The sequence below is a fragment of the Sphaerodactylus townsendi genome, linkage group LG04 (genome assembly GCF_021028975.2).
Source record: "Sphaerodactylus townsendi isolate TG3544 linkage group LG04, MPM_Stown_v2.3, whole genome shotgun sequence".
Classification (NCBI taxonomy): domain Eukaryota; kingdom Metazoa; phylum Chordata; class Lepidosauria; order Squamata; family Sphaerodactylidae; genus Sphaerodactylus; species Sphaerodactylus townsendi.
This window is the reverse complement of record NC_059428.1, coordinates 127587340-127603926: the sequence shown is the minus strand read 5'-3', so window position 1 is coordinate 127603926 and position 16587 is coordinate 127587340. Positions and strand designations below refer to the sequence as shown.

At 46.6% G+C, this 16587-nt stretch overlaps 1 protein-coding gene and 1 long non-coding RNA gene across 5 annotated transcripts in view; both read right to left on the bottom strand.

Annotated features, from left to right (window-relative positions):
• Positions 1–16587, bottom strand: part of PCDH9 (protocadherin 9) — a 959062-nt gene that overhangs the window by 613877 nt on the left and 328598 nt on the right. The gene's annotated exons all lie outside the window — the stretch shown is intronic.
• Positions 275–15522, bottom strand: LOC125432094. The gene is made up of 3 exons (XR_007244396.1): positions 15343–15522; positions 7183–7187; positions 275–316 (listed from the first exon to the last, which is right to left on the bottom strand). It is a non-coding gene; the product is annotated as an uncharacterized LOC125432094 (long non-coding RNA).

Below are 16587 nucleotides of genomic sequence, written 5' to 3'. Positions count from 1 at the left end.
TATGCAGGTCGAAGGCCGCGAATGGCTTAGAAGAAGATAAAAGTTTGGATTTATATCACCCCTTTCTCTCCTGTAGGAAACTCAAAGGGGCTTAAAATCTCCTTTCCCTTCCTCCCTCACAATAAACACCCTGTGAGGTGGGTGGGGCTGAGAGAGCTCTGAAGAGCTGTGACTAGCCCAAGGTCACCCAGCTGGGATATGTTGGAGTGCACAAGCTAATCTGATTCACCAGATTACGCCTCCACAGTTCAAGTGGCAGAGCAGGGAATCAAAACCCGGTTTCCCAGATTAGAGCGCACCTTCTCTTAACCACTACCTTGACCTCTTAGGAATTCTTAATTTTAGTTTGTAGGGTTAAGTTGTTCCTCCCTCTTTTTGTTTGTGTGGTGTACATTTCTTTGTAAGAAACAAGTAATATGAGTCCATGTTGCATTTCAAACCAGGAACCAGTACCTGGATGTGTGTGGGATTTAAAGCACATCCTCAGACAGGCATACATTGAGCATAATGTGAGAATTCTAGGATCCGACAGAATTACAGCTTACCTCCAGACTACAGAGGTCTGTCCCTCTGGATAAAATGGTTGCTTTGGAGGGTGAGTTTTATGACATTTTCCCTCACTGAAATTCCTGTCCTCCCCAGGCTCCATTATCAAATCTCCAGGAATTTCTCAGCATGGATTGGCATTCCTACCCTTGCAGGTGGCTAGTGGGGACCTGGCCACTTTAGGTGGAGAACAGAAATGCCGTCACAAACCCGAATTACCCCCTTCTCAGCCCTCTGCAGAGGCAGAGCAAGGGAAACTGCGCCTGGGGTACGTGCGCAACCTGCGCCCCTGCCACGGTGCTGCCCACCCCTGCCACACCCCCTCCACGGCCTGGCGATGCTCCCACCATTCCGGTGCCTGGCGCATCACACACCCCGGCCCTCTTGGTGCTATGCCACTGGCCCTTTGACTTCATTGGACTTAAAAGAGCATAACTGCTTCAGAATGCCTTAATGGATTTCTTTTCAAATGCAAATATGCGACTCCACTGACTAATGTGAAGAGGAGCAAATGTAAGTGTAACCAGCATCCATCTTAGCTGGACCTCAGTAACTGAGTGCTCCTGATTTCCACATACATTTGCAACCTCTGTTCTTCGTCTCTTCAGACAAAATGAGTGACTGAAGGAGTTTAAAGCTGTATTTTAAAAATATATGTGGCGGGGCGGGGGGAATAGGCTGTGTGCCATCCACCTACTTCATTTCAGCCCCGTCCCTTTTAATTGTGTTGGTGCGGACTAAGCAGGTTGGCGAGCAGCTGGAGTAATGAAGCATTCGAGGAGCGCCACAGACCATGACGTACTACTCAAGGTTTGGTGGAGGAAAGATACAAGACGAGCGAGTGAGAAATTGGAAACAGATAGAGACAAAGAAGAGGAGATATTGATTTTTTTTAAAGGAGAGATGAACAAAAAAAACATGCGCTGGGATCCAGAAAACAATATCTGCTCTCCTTCAGTTTCTGCAAAGCAACTTCAAACTCCAGGTTACGCTTCCAAGCACCAAACATGCCAGGTGAAGCCACAATTTCTCTTTTGATGAGCTGTCCCCTCCTGCCACCGCGAGATGAACAAATTACTCCACCTGTCTGACTGATCCCCCAGCATTCAGCTTGACAATGACAATGGCGGTGCACCTGTTAGCGTGATGGACAACTGACTGGCAGCCTGGTATTTGCAGCTTTCTGTGAGAAGTTGGTCATTATCCAACAAGAGCTGGCAAACAGGGAAGTGTGGCTGAATGCAAAGCGAGGGGGGAGGAAAGCTGGAACATTGTCTATTTTCATTGAAATGGTGTTTCAGTGTGCTTAATTTCTCTCCTCCCCTCCCCCCCATTTTCTAAAGTTTTCCCTCAGCAACTAAAAGGCAGCCAGTGTCTACCCTACTCTTCTACAAAATAGCTCAGATCCAAGGCCGGCAAATCTGTTAGGCACACCTTGATAACTTCCTCAGGTCACAGAGGCAGAGGAGTGACCGAGCCAGCCCCGTGGCTGTCCTGTTTGCAGTGTCAGGGTCTGCTGTGGCAAGCTCCACCAGGTGTTTTTAGGAAGTGGATGGGGCCTGATAAGGCATTTGCCCAGCGAGGCTTCCAACAGTTTAGTGGAAATTTGATTGGCTGTGCAGATTTGTCAACACAGTTGGCAGCAGCTGCTACCACAGCACAAGGACCTGCACTGTGTTACTGAAAGTAAGTTATGCCAGTCATTTTGTGGTTTGCCTCCTCCTCCTGTTGCAGCTATTTTGTGGCAGCCATTTTATCGCTGTGCCCACCAAGCCATATCAAAATTGCAAATGTGTCCACAGGCTGACCTAGTAAGTTTCACGGATCTATCTATCTATCTATCTATCTATCTATCTATCTATCTATCTATCTATCTATCTATCTATCTATCTATCTATCTATCTATCTATCTATCTATCTATCTATCTATCTATCTATCTATCTATCTATCTATCAGTTGCAAATTGTGGACTCTAATCAGGAGAACTGGATTTGATTCCCTGCTCCTCCATATGAGAAACAGACTCTCATCTGGTTAACTGGATTTGTTTCCCTGCTCCTACACATGAAGCCTTTTGGGTAACCATGGGCTAGTTACAGTTCTCTCAGAACTCTCTCAGCCCCACCTACCTCACAAGAGACCTGATGTGGGGGAGAGGAAGGGAAGGAGTTTGTAAGCCCCTTTGAGTCTGCTTATAGTTGAGAAAATCCAAACTCTTCTGCTTCTAACTCCAAGATGCATTTCTGTACCTAGAAAGATTCATAATCTTCACGGGGGGAGCACGCAGTGTTTTCAGTTGCTTCTCAACAGATGAACAGCCCTCCATTGTCCCTTTGACCTGATGTGGTTGTCTTTTTCACCTATCCCTCAAACCACTATAGAATATTGCCCTTCCATGTATGAGGGAGGGGAAAAAAGATCAGAAGGAGGTAGGGCAAAACCAAACTCTAAGAGGAAATCTAAGTTTCATTGAAAACCAAGATCTTGCTAATCAGATTGCAAAAAATAAGTCATATGTGCTAAGGCAGCATAGGGTGCATCATGCAAGTTTGCTCTCAAGTTTTCGGCATGTTTGCAATTTTGCTTGTACAAAATTAAGCATTTATAACTTTTAAATTCTATGCACATGTCAAATGTGGCAATTTTATTTTCTAAGTTAGTTATAAATGATGTGTTTCATGTAGCTAAAACAGTAAAAATAGATTTGATAGAACATTAATTATTGCATACTTTTCAATTTTACCCAAGTACATGTTTGTCCCCCTTGGGGAGGGTGGGTGTAATAAGGAAAAACAAATAAATTGGGGGTTTATTTTTTGTTTTTGGCTAGTGTGAGTTTTCTGGGTTGTGGTTCAGTAGTTTTTGCTCCCAGTGTTCCAGACAATGGCCACATAAGTCTGGAAAATACATATCATTTGATTCTGGCCTTCGACAATATAGCCTTCCTCACCCATGGCTTCAATATGTTTGGGGGGGAAATACATATCTAGACCTACCTTTGAGCAAACCTGGTTAGAATTGCTCCCAATGTCAGCCAAAAACTTAGCAAAAGCTTTGTGTGTATAGTGATTGCCAAAATGTCCCTGTGTGAACTCATGAGCCATCTGAAACTTGTAAAAAGCCAAGTATATCACACCCGGGCTTGACCGTTTATTCATCAAACTTTTCAAGAACCGTAGCATGCTACAAAGGCACAGTTCTCCCGTGCAAACTGCTTTGGCCCCATCGAGTTATTCTTGTTCTAGGATCAGATAAGTCACATGCTTTTTCTTTTCACAGAGTCTGTGTTCTTTGAGAAGGGATTTTCTATTTGAAATAACTCTTGAAACTGTAGAGGGGAATGAAAGAAAATGTGAAGCTGAGAAGAACTCGCACATTGGACCAGACTCTGACATCGGTTGGAGCTTTGGAGGAGAGGAAATGCCACTGAAAGATACTACAGCTATGATTGAATGAATTTCTCCTTTGCCCTTTAATGTAATGAATATGTCTCCCTGTAACTTCCTGTGTTACCTATATATCTATATTTTAATTGTGTGTGTGTGTGTGTGTGTGTGTGTGTGTGTGTGTGTGTGTGTGTGTGTGTGTGTGTGTGTGTGTGTGTGTGTGTGTGTGTGTGTGTGTAAACTAGAGGAAAATATTTCCAAAATATCAGAAACTGATCTCTGTAGTCTGCAGGTCAGTTGTAATTTCAGGAATCTGTTCCTTTTGCCCTTTCTGTTTCCATATGCTGTGAATTGTTTCAGTCTGCACATTTTTTGTCACTTGTTCTGATGACTCATGCAACATTTAAAAAATAATGTATCATATTATAACAAGAGGGAACCTACGAGGCAATCATGGGGTGGCTGCCTTCCGCACCTGGTACAGGCTGGCGTAATAGGTGGGGGTGGGAAAGAGAGCGCCACACTTGTCGATAAACTTGACCCTATATCTTCATCTCCTCCCAGCTGTGACTATTTTGTCACTTCAGACATATTCACATGTTACAGTGAACACAAATGCACCACGCGTGAATATGCTCACATCTGTTAGAAAGCAGACATCTGTTTGCATGCTGACTTCACAAATGAGACTGGAGGCTGGCGCTGGATAAGCATGGGGTTTCGAGCACACATTCTGCTCAAAGCATATTGAATGTAACATGAAAATTACTCAACGCTTCTATTAAAAAAAACAAGTGTCCACCAATTGTGCATGTGTTGACTTGTGGATAGGGTCAGCAATCCCACTGGCCAGGTTAGCAGCTGAGGGAGGGAGGGAGGAAGGGAGGGAGGGAGGGAGGGAGGGAGGGAGGGAGGGAGGGAGGGAGGGAGGAAGGAAGGAAGGAAGGAAGGAAGGAAGGAAGGAAGGCAGGCAGGCAGGCAGGCAGGCAGGCAGGCAGGCAGGCAGGCAGGCAGGCAGGCAGGCAGGCAGGCAGGCAGGCAGGCAGGCAGGAAGGAAGGAAGGAAGGCAGGCAGGCAGGCAGGCAGGCAGGCAGGCAGGCAGGCAGGCAGGCAGGCAGGAAGGAAGGAAGGAAGGAAGGAAGGAAGGAAGGAAGGAAGGAAGGAAGGAAGGAAGGAAGGAAGGAAGGAAGGAAGGAAGGAAGGAAGGAAGGAAGGAAGGAAGGAAGGAAGGAAGGAAGGAGAAAGCAGTGCCCCTGAGTCCTTGATCCAGCCACCACCACCACCACCACCTTGATCCAGCCACCACCAGGAAGGAAGGAAGGAAGGAAGGAAGGAAGGAAGGAAGGAAGGAAGGAAGGAAGGAAGGAAGGAAGGAGAAAGCAGTGCCCCTGAGTCCTTGATCCAGCCACCACCACCATGTTTCCTGAAATGGCAGATTTCACCAAACACTGCCAGCACTCTGTACCCAGCTCCCAGATGCCTCTCCTCTGCCATCCCTGCCAGTGAATCTTGGCTCCTGAGCACCATCAGAATTTGGACTGTGAGGGAGCCTATGGTTAAAATTATACCTCACCTTAAAAAAAAAGAATTTTTGGAATATCCAAGGGCTATACCAGGTTTCTAGAAAAAAAGCCCCCCCCCCCCCCCGCGTACATGGCCCTATTGTACAGATTTAATTATCTGGGGCCATGTTTAAAAATCTGATACCACGATATCTCTGGAATTAATAATGCTGGTTTCATAATGTATGAACAACATATACATGTTTCAGTGCTTTGTGGAAAGGCAGGGACACGAAAACAAAGAGTGATGGCTTCAACCTCCACAAAAGAGAAAGACAAACAAGACCAGATATTTGAACTGAACCAGCAAGTTCACCGCGTTTGATCGCATCCCTAGTTAGCCCAAGTGCTTAATGTGGCACAAATCTGAATTATAAGCGGCACAATCAAAAGCTCGTTAATGCTTGACTGGGGAATATGCTTGAGTACTATCCCAGCACCCCGTGCCATAGCAAGCAGAAAAGTTTTTTACGAAATGCTTAATGGGGAATAAGTCTAAGAAGCAGCTCTGTGCAATAGCACACGGGTCAGCGCATTAAATTGGGAACTATGCACATTTAAGCTTCTCTTCACATTAGTTTTTTTGGGGTTTTTTAGACAAGGGAAATAATATGCAGTTTACTTTTTTAAAGTCCTGGTAGTGTGCCGTATTCTCAGACTGAAACAAAACTGCAGAGGCACAGCTCAGCAAAATCTACTTTTGAACAATCTTACCGACCCTTTGCGATGCCTGATCACACCCCACCCCCACCCCGCCCCAACGTTCAACTTAATCAGAGTTATTTTCTTTTCTCTTGGAATTTCCTCAGCGTTTTGCCTGCTAATAAAACTGATGCATTTGGCAGATCCCATATGTGCAAGCGGTACAGGAATTTTCATTAGTAGAATGGCAAGGTCACACAAAGGTGAAACATCAAGAGTACATGACATTGCCTTTATACTACCTAGTTTAAAGTTTGTACCACAAAAACAGCTGACCCCACACCCTACATATTGTGCTACTTTCCACCCACCACCTTTTTGCTGGTAGTAGCAGGGTCAGGCACCGCCCCCCTACCCCCTACCCCCCACCCCAGCCAGCAGATCTAACAGTCTGATGGAGGGGGGAAGGTGGAGAATGCCATCAGGTGACAGATTGACAACGCTTCTGGGGAATGTCAAAAGTGACATCTCACCTATTTAGAAATCACTGGAAACTCTATGATAAAACCATAGAGTCTCCACCAATTCCTAGAACAGACTGATGTCACATCTTGGTTTCTCCCAGAAGTGACATCACACCATTGTTTGATTGTTTAAAGCTTATTTTTTTCCTGCCAGCGGCAGGAGAAGCAGCAGAAAATGAGTGCTAAGAGAGAGGGGATCTCCTGCCTCGGCGGGAAAATGCTAGTCATAATTGGGAGGCTGCAGAAGAAAAGGGGCGAAATCAGTGGTGGGATTCAAATAATTTAACAACTGGTTCCGGTGGAGGGATTCAAATAATTTAACAACTGGTTGTTTACAAGCCCCATTTTAACAACTGGTTCTGCCGAAGTGGTGCGAACCTGCTGAATCCCACCACTGGGCGAAATCCTTCCCTCCTGCCTCTTCCATGAAGAAAGGTTCCCCTGATGGAAAAGGAAAGATGGGAACAACCTCAGCCTCTTCCTCCACCCCACTGCAGCCTCCTGACTGATGTGGAAATTACTCCACCTACGTTTCCCAGAAACAAACTTTCCTATAGTCAGAAATGGCTTCTAAGTACTCACATTAGCAGAAAGATAGCAGTACCAGCTTTGCCACTGTAGTGTCAAACCTTGCTGCAATGCAGTACACCTTATTTAAGGTACTTCCTATTCCCCATCTGTGGGTACCTCCAAGGTCTCCCCAAAAAGCACCCTTGTGACGGCAAATCTCATAGATGACTGCATCATAATGCTTGTTTTCAACCCTGACACTCACAGTAAAAGATTTGGTTGACCGTGAAATTTACAAGCCCAAGCCAGAAATATTTGTGAAAAGAAGTCCGGATACGTGCAGTTGAACCATGAGACCTGTTATTGTTTCCCTGTAGATGATGAAAATGCAAATGGAATGCAGTCACTTCCTACAGAGCATTTGACCTGAGCTGGAGATTTACTGTTAAATTTCAGAATGACGTTCTTTCCCGCTGGATCCTCCAAATCTCAAGGAAGATCAGTCAAACAACGTGCACCAGCATTCTGACAGCCATCCATCTCATGTCACATGAAAAATACTTGCCATATCCCCACCCCCCACCCCAAAGGCATAAGAAAGATGAAACGGAACAAATGCAGAACACAGCAAACACGTCACCATGGGGAAAGTGAGTCCTCAAAACTTAAATCTGCGGTGTAGAGTGTTCAATTTTGTGTGTGTGTGTGTGTCTGTGTGTGTGTCTGTGTTTTCTTCTCTCTCATTTTGTGGGTGCGCATGGGTGGAGGGAGAGCTAATCCACTGTTGTTATTTTTTTTTCATTTCATTGGGTTCGAACTTCTTCAGCAAACTGCCTCAATTTGAAGCTACTCATTCAAAAGCCTTTTTAACAGCCAGCTCTAGGATTCAGCATGACAGATGAGACGGAGAGTCAGCTTCATTCCCAGTCACACTCAGCTGCAGGCAAAATTCCTTTGTAAAAAAAAAATACTGGGAAACAACGGCTGCGGTTGGCAAGGAACATTCAAAAGAAACTTTTTTTTTTTTAAAAAAGGCATGCAATATTTTTTTAAAGCCTAGAATGGAACTGAAAGAATTGTGATACCAACGGAAACACAATTAATTAGAGTTCCCGAGGTTGATGCCAACATACATTCATGGCAGGGCACACTCTGAAGAGCTCTGGGTTGCGGCCTGGCTTCCTTACAAGCAGACCTCCTGGCTTGATATGTGGCTCTTTCTATTTTCACCGTCCAGCTGTATCCTTACCAAATGGAGGAAAGAGGTAGGGTTGCCAGCTCAGGGTTGGGAACTACTTGGAGATTTTGGGGGACAGCCCTGAAAATGTTGGGGTTTGAAGAGAGGAAGGCTTTCAGGGTGCACCTTCCAAAGCAGCCATGTTTTCCAGGGGAAATGGATCTATGCCATCTGGGGAGCCTTTGTAATAGTAGGAGATCTCCAGGGGCCACCTGGAGCTTGGCAACCTTAAGCAGAAGGCAAGAGAGGGCTTGTGCCACCGTGTTTGAACCAGCTGAGTCTGTACCACTTCTGGTCACAAAGTGGGGTTTGAACAACATTGTCTTGAATCCCCACAAGCATTTCTGTAGGTATGAGGCCCACAGGGGCTTTCCGTACTCTCTCTCCTCCCTGCTAATTCTAAGTCCAGGGCCCTTGGAAGAGGTTCTTTGGGAGTGTTTGCAAAAGGGAGGAAGTCACACTCTATGGGTTGATTTCTAGGTTGTCTTGTTCTGGAGATTTAGATATGGAGCATGGAGAGGGTGAAGGCTGGAATAGTGGGAGCGGTCAGTAAGGTACAGTAGCATTGCCAACTCCAGTTTGAGAAATTCCTGGAGGTTTGGGGATTGGAACCTGGGGAGGGGACCACAATGGAGTATGACATTATTGAGTCCACCCTCCAAAGCATCCATTCCATCCAGGAGAAATGATCTCTTGTCATCTGGGGATCAGTTGTAATTCCGGGAGATCTCCAGGGCCCACCTGGAAGATGGCAACCCTACCTTGCACCCATGGAAATGGTTGGGTATATTTAAGGCATTGTTCCTAACTGGGGGCAGGGCAGTGAGGCAGGCAGAAGACAGAGCACACACAAGAAGAAGAAGAAGAAGAAGAAGAAGAAGAAGAAGAAGAAGAAGAAGAAGAAGAAGAAGAAGAAGAAGAAGAAGAAGAAGAAGAAGAAGAAGAAGAAGAAGAAGAAGAAGAAGAAGAAGAAGAAGAAGAAGAAGAAGAAGAAGAAGAAACAACAGCAGCCTTGGTTTTTATAACCCTGTTTTTCACTACCTTTAAGGAGTCTCAAAGTGGCCTACAAACTTCTTCCCTTCCTCTCCTCACAACAAACATCCTGTGAAGCGGGTGGGGCTAAGATTGTTTGGAGACAACTGTGACTAGCTTAAGGTCACCCACAGGCCTCATATGGAGGAGCAGGGGAACAAATCCAGTTCACAAGATTAGAGTTGAACCTGTCAGGGAGGAGGGCTGTTAACTAAAAGGATTTGTGAGGGGGCAGAAAGTGCTTGAGAACATGTTCATTTTGGTAGGTACCAAATATGAGAGAACATGATAAGTTAAAAGAAGTTGTGAGCAGAGGATGTTCACTTTCTAGGATTCCCAGCTCTGGAATCTGGAGATTTGGGAGTTGCAGTCTGGGGAGGGTGGGGTTGGGGAAGGGACGGACCTTAGCAGAATATAATGCCATAGATTTCACCCTCCAAAGCAGCCATTTTCTTTCCAGGAGAACTGATTGTGGCTCCCTGGTGGTCCATTATAATAGTAAGAGAGCTCCAGGCCCCACCTGGAGGTTGGCAGCCCTACCATTGTCCAAGCAAGAGCTCTGTGAGACTTTTTTTAAAAAAACTGAACAACCTCACAGAAGGGGCTGTCAAATATGGGAAAGCAAAGCATATAAGTATAGGGGATTCATATAAATTATGGAGTCAAACCCTGCATTTGAGTACAGGAATCACTCTGGCATATCGTGCTTTTTTGTGCTTAAGGAATACATTTTTTCCCCAAAAAATATAAATCAGGAAAATGAAAATTGGACCTAAACTGAAGCCTATAATGGAGTGCTAACATAGGTGAATGCTTCATGAGCCGTTACGACGGTCCGCATCACCCGATACCCGAGCGCTTGATGTTTTAATCGCTTGTTCCCCATTAACCTTGACGACGGTCTGTCATCATCAAATACCTTCTGCCGGAATTCACTTACAGCCTTTTTTGTTATTACGCTATAAAACTGGTGTGCACAATCTCATCAGAGGAGGCAGGTCTGCTAACCTCCTTTGTCTCCTGCTTAGCCAACAGCATGGTGACACGGAGCTCAGCCCGCGAGCTTCTGCGCAGATCGAGCTCCAGAGATAATGAAGGGAGGCTAGTGAGCCCAAACGTCAGGAAGAAAGCAGCTGGAGCTGAAAGCACAGCACAGCACAACTGCTTTCAAAGGAATAAAGACATGGGATATGCAAACCCAAATGATGGGGAAGAGCCATCTTCTAATCGAAAAGCCGTGATGATATAGGATGAGGAAGAAATGGTTGGGAATTACATTAGAAGTCCACTCCAAAAAAAAAGGGCAGAAACCATTCACCAAAGGCAGTGATGGCCTAATGAGTAGGGTTGCCAATGAGTAGGGGATGGATGGAGCTCTCCTGTGGTTACAACTGAACGCCAAGCCACAGAGATCAATTCACCTAGAGAAAATGGTTGCTTTGGATGGTGGCATTGGACAACACTGAAGTTCCTCACCACCCCAAACTCCATCCTCCCCGGTCTCCATCCCTGAAATCTCCAGGTATTTTCCAACCTGAAGCTAGAAACCCCTATTAATGGGATAAAAGGTAAAAGGGGAAACACAGTATTATATTCCTCTGTAAAGGCCCATCAAATTGGATAGGCACCAAGTAAGAGTCTAGAGTTCCTAGCTCACACACTACACCCACATGGTCTACTTTTCGACCTTAGTCAAAAAGTCAAGAAGGTTGCACCTTTCTCTGCTGTGGCCCTAGAGCAGGCAACCACCAAATTGTGGTTGAGGATCTCCTGGGATTACAACTGATGTCCTGGTGACAGAAATTGGTTCACCTTGAGAAAATGGCCACTTTGGAAGGTGAACACTGTTCCTCCCTTCCTTAAACCTGAGGCTCACCCCCCCCCCCAAAAAAAAAATCCAGGTATTTTCTGACAACCTTATGTGGTTCAGATCAAAGCCCATACATACCTATCACATTTGGATATTTCTGTTCCAAAACAGTACCTGAAATTCCTTATTCCATATCTGAAACAACCAGAGACCACTGGCAAAACACAGCAAACAAAGGTGAGCACCAAAATCTCACGGTGCTGCCTCCAGACCTCTGGAAAGCTGTGATCTGCATGCAGCCTATGTGAGACAGACAGGCATATAAATGGACTGTGACACCGCCAGAGCTGTGCAGGAATGCCCATTGTCATGCCAGTCATGTGCCTGGTACACTGGCAAGCGCGCCAGCTGCAGCAGCCATAAAACATACCCTTATTAAACCTCCCTTTGGGTACTGCAGCTCCCAGAGGAAGACAAGAAATTTCAAATGTGTTTACCTCGATGATTTTGTACCAGCCACCCCTAAGATTCTTGGGCACCACAGTCTGATATCTATCCATGTGATGCTGCTTGGTGACAAGACATCAAAATGCATCAATGTCCCTGAGCCTGAACTTGTCAGAAGATGGGGGAAAACTCAGCCTGTTATCCCATGTACTCTAGAGAGTCGGTCCTGTTTTCCTTGACACCTTCCTTTGGAAGAGATCTTTCCTTTGAATCTCTTTTGTAGCACCGAACAACACCGTTCTGCCAGGGTTCAGGGACCTGCTCTCCCTGCTTGAAAAGAAGCAATGCTTGTAAAGAAAAGGGAACAGGGGAAAACATCAAGCGATGCCAGAATGCCAGAAAGTGCACGCCTGCATTTTGTGGCCTTTTAGACAAAGTGTCAAACTGCTATTTCTGCTTCGTATTCCCCACTTGATGGCGAATCTAATCTTGAGAACGGGGTTTGGTGGATCTAATGTGGAGAACCGGGTTTGATTCCCCACTCCTCCACACGACTGGCAGGTCTCTTATCTGGTGAACCAGGTTTGTTTCCCCATTCTTACACATGAAGCCTGCTGGGTGACCTTGGGCAACTCACAGTTCTTTCAGAACTCTCTCAGCCCCACCTGCCTCACAAGGTGTCTGATGTGGGGAGAGGATGGGAAAAGGAGTTTGTAAGGCACCTTGAGACTTCTTACAGGAAAGAAAAGAAGAATTTAATCAACTCCTCCTCCTCCTTCTCCTTCTTTTTCTTCTGTTAGTCTGTAAGGTGCTGCTGGCTTTGAATCTGACAGCCCTATTGCAGACAAACATTGCTACTGTGTGAAACAGATCTGAGGAAATTTTCAGATCAGAACAGGAGCAGACCATCTGAAAATATTCATGTTTGCCCCCCACCTCCCACCACACAAACACCCAGGTGTATCTTTTATTATTTTAAAAAATATTAATTTCAAAAGCTTTTCATACATCAAAAGTTTAATTTACAGTATTGCGTTCTGGAAACACTATCAGGGGAGGCAGAATAATTTACCTAGCCATATTCCAAGGAAAAAAAAGGGGGGGAATTCAGCTTGCCAAAGTTAAACTAGAAAGCCCTAATGGGCAAGTTGCATTATTGATTTAAATATAATTGAATGTCAGCTAGCGACGCAATTACTTTTCAACCAAAAATTTCCGCCCACCGCCAGGCCTACTTCAAATGAATAACTCCACACGGTAGTGAAAACATGACATTCCCAGACAAGTCATTCATATTGTGACAACTAAAATTACCCCTTCCAAATGTGTTGATGGAAAACAGATTTGGGTTTGTTCTGAAAATCGCTCACTGCGCTTGGGAAGAGTTCAAGTTCAGCAAGATTCATCACAAAGTGAAAACAAGAGAGAAAAAGAAAAAGGGGGATTCCCTCCCCCCCAGTTCACTTTATTGCAAATGCCGGCATTAGATCCTTCTTGCAAAAAAAGATGGATATTTGTCCTCATCCGGCAGTGGAAATCAATGTACAGTTCATGCTTTGGGCAGGAACAGCATCTTGGAAGCATGCCTCTGCAACCTCATCACATTCTCTCTCATACACAGGAAACTGGTTCTTTTTGGGTTGCCATCATCCAGGGGGGTCCTGGAGACCACCAGGAATTACAGCTCATGGATAACAGTTCCCTGGAGAAACAAAATTGCTTTGAAAGGTGGACTTTATGGCAGTGGTGTACTGTCCACTGGGACATGGGGTATCACATGCCTCGGAGCTCATGCCATTTGGTCCTGTGGGGGGGGGGTGCATTGGGTGCCGGCCAGGTCCTTGCATTTGGCCTCTCCTGTGACACAGCAACCTGGCCAACAGGAGCTGGCCTGTGGTTGCAGCTCAGCAGAAAGCAGCTGAGGCAGGTGCCTGAGGCCAGCTCCTGCCCTCCCCAGCCTCCCTGCTAGGCTGGGGAGGGTAGGAGTCAGCCTGCGGCTGCAGCGCCCACCTGAGGTGCTCGCCTGAGCCACCCACTACCAAGCTTGGCCGGGAGCCAGCAATGGGCCTGTGGAGCACGCCTTGACCCAGCCCAGCCCAGCCCAGCCCAGCCCAGCCCTGCCATGCCCCACCCCACCAGGCTGCCTGGGACGGCTGCTGCCGCCTCTGCAAGCTAAGGTACGTGGGACACAGGGAGTGTGGGGGTGGTGGAGGGTGCCAAGTAGTGGGGGGGCAGGGCCCATTTTCCCCCAACACACCTCTGCTCTATGGCATTTAGTTCCTTCTCTCCCTAAACGTCTGAGGCTCCACCCACAGATCTCTGGGAATTTCCCCAATGCAGAGCTGGCTATTGGGTTGCCAGCCTCCAGGTGGTGGCTGGAGATCTCCCGTTATTACAACTGACTTCCAGGCGACAGAGGTCAGTTCCCTGGAGAAAATGGCTGCTCTGGAAAGTGGATTGTGCATTGTGCACCCCACTGAATTGGATTGCACCCCACTGAAGTGCACCCCACTGAAGCCCTCCCCTTCCCCAACCTTTCCCTCCTCAAGCTCCACTCTCATGTCTCCATGTAATTCCCAACTCAGTGCTGACAACCCCAGTTGGCAACTCTGGGTTCTGGGGGAATTTTCTGATCCCCTATTTACACATATTTGCTACAACGTGAGAGCTGCTTCTTGACGTTTGTGTGGATACCACAACTGCATGAACTAGCAAAGGGGTCTACCTCGCTTTCTTCCCCATTGTCTAATAGTAGCGTCATAGTCATCCTTATCTTGAGCACATTTTTGTCTGCAATCCCATGCACATTCGCTGGGCAGGAACTCCCATTAAGTTCATGTTTAAGTCCTCAGACTTTATGCCCACTTACTTGGGGTGGAGGAGCTCCCATTAAGTTCCCCTGAGTAAACAGTCACAGGATTCAGCCTGTAGGTGCATATGATACTGTGAGGTGTACAGCCTTAAAAAACAACCCCCACATTACATGCCCGAAGCTCCGCCCACCCTTTGTGGGGGGGTTTGTATTTTAAGTGTTTTTTTTGTTTTTGGCCTGCAGGGGGTACATTTTTAGGCTAACAGCACCAAACTTTCAGGAATTTATTGGGAGACTCTCCTGATGATACCATCCACGTTTGGTGAAGTTTGGTTCAGGGGTTCTAAAGTTATGGACTCCCAAAGGGGGTGCCCCATCCCGCATTGCTTCCAATGAGAGTCAATAGGAGATGGGGCTACACCTTTGAGGGTCCATAACTTTGGACCCCCTGAACCAGACTTCACTAAACCAAGGTGATATCATCAGAATAGTCTTCTTCTGATACACCCAGGTTTGGTGAGGTTTGGTTCAGGGGGTGCAATGGTATGGACTCTCAAAGGAGGTGCTTCATCCCCATTGTTTCCAAAGAGAGCTAATAGATGGGGGCTACACATTTGAGGGTCCATAACTTTGGACCCCCTGAACCAAACTTCACCAAACCTGGGTGGTATCATCAGGAGTGTCTCCTAAAAATAACCTGAAAGTTTGGTGGTGCTAGCTTAACAATTGCACCCCTGACAGCAGGCACCCCCCAAATTTCCCCAGATTCTCCTTTTAAATCCACCCCCTTTGGCATGGATTTAAAGGGAGAATCTGAGGTCCCCAGTTTAAACATTGAAAGTGATGCTGTTTCAGGGTGGGAGATAATCCACCCCAAAACAGCATCACTTTCAATGTTGTTTTAACTGCGGAACCCAGGTTCTCTCCTTAAGGTGGATTGAGTGGAGAATCTGGGCTCCCTAGTCCCTGGGCTCACCATTGAAAGTGATGCTGTTTGGGGGTGGATTCCAGCATCACAGTGGCTGCCCATGGGGGGGGGGGCAAAAGTCAGATTTTGCACCAGGCTCCATTTTCCCTAGCTACACTTCTGCCTGGAGGGGAGGGCAGAAGGGACTGCCAGCTGCTGGATGGGAGCCCAGCTGATGGGGGGGCGGGGTAGGGGAGTCTACCATATCTGGCCTTGGAGAGCTGCTTTTATAAGCACTGAGGCCGGGGCGGGGCTTGGGGAGGCTTGGCCACACACCCAGGGGTGGGTGGGGCATGGCCTTGCCTCGAACCCCTCCATAAATAATCTATACCTACATCACTGGCAATTGCTCTCTTGCTGCAGGAAAGCACTTGTGGTGGGTTCAAGTGTGAAAGCAAGACATAATGAAATAAGGCAATCTGTAGCCATGGTAGAAATCTTAATATTTAAGCCAGTGGCCTGGATGAACAAGCATGTGATTGGCCATACTTCTCCCTGTACCTTCCATCCCTACAAAGTAAAGTAAGTGGGCTACCTTGGATGTTGGACCCACCTGAGTTCTGGGAAACCCACCCTTGGTGGCCTTATCCACCACCTAGGACAGAGATCAGTTCCACTGGACAAGGGGTATCCATCTTTTTTAAGCCTGCAGGAATATTTGGAATTCTGACATGCCAAGGTGGCTCAGTCACAAAATGGCTGCCACAAAATGGCTGCTACAGGAGATCGAGCCAGCCACAAAATGATTGCTACAGTCAAACTTCAGTAATACAGCGTAGAGCCTTGTACTTTAGTAGCAGCTGCTGAACAAAGCAACATCTAAAAAGAAAACATAATACACAGCCAATGAAATCTCCAATAGTTAATCAGAAGCCCTGCTGGGCAAAAACCTACCTGGCCCCACCCTAAAAACACTAGACAAATGACAGAAAAGGTGTTGAGAAGCACCATGACACTCACCTGGACCATGTTAAGGACACCTGCCCTGAGGAAATGACTACTTTGGAACATGTTATTCTATGGCATTGTACCCTGAGGAGACCCTCCTTCTCCAGTATCCCCCCCAAAATGCCCAAGAATTTCCCAGCCCAGATCTGGCAACCCGACCATC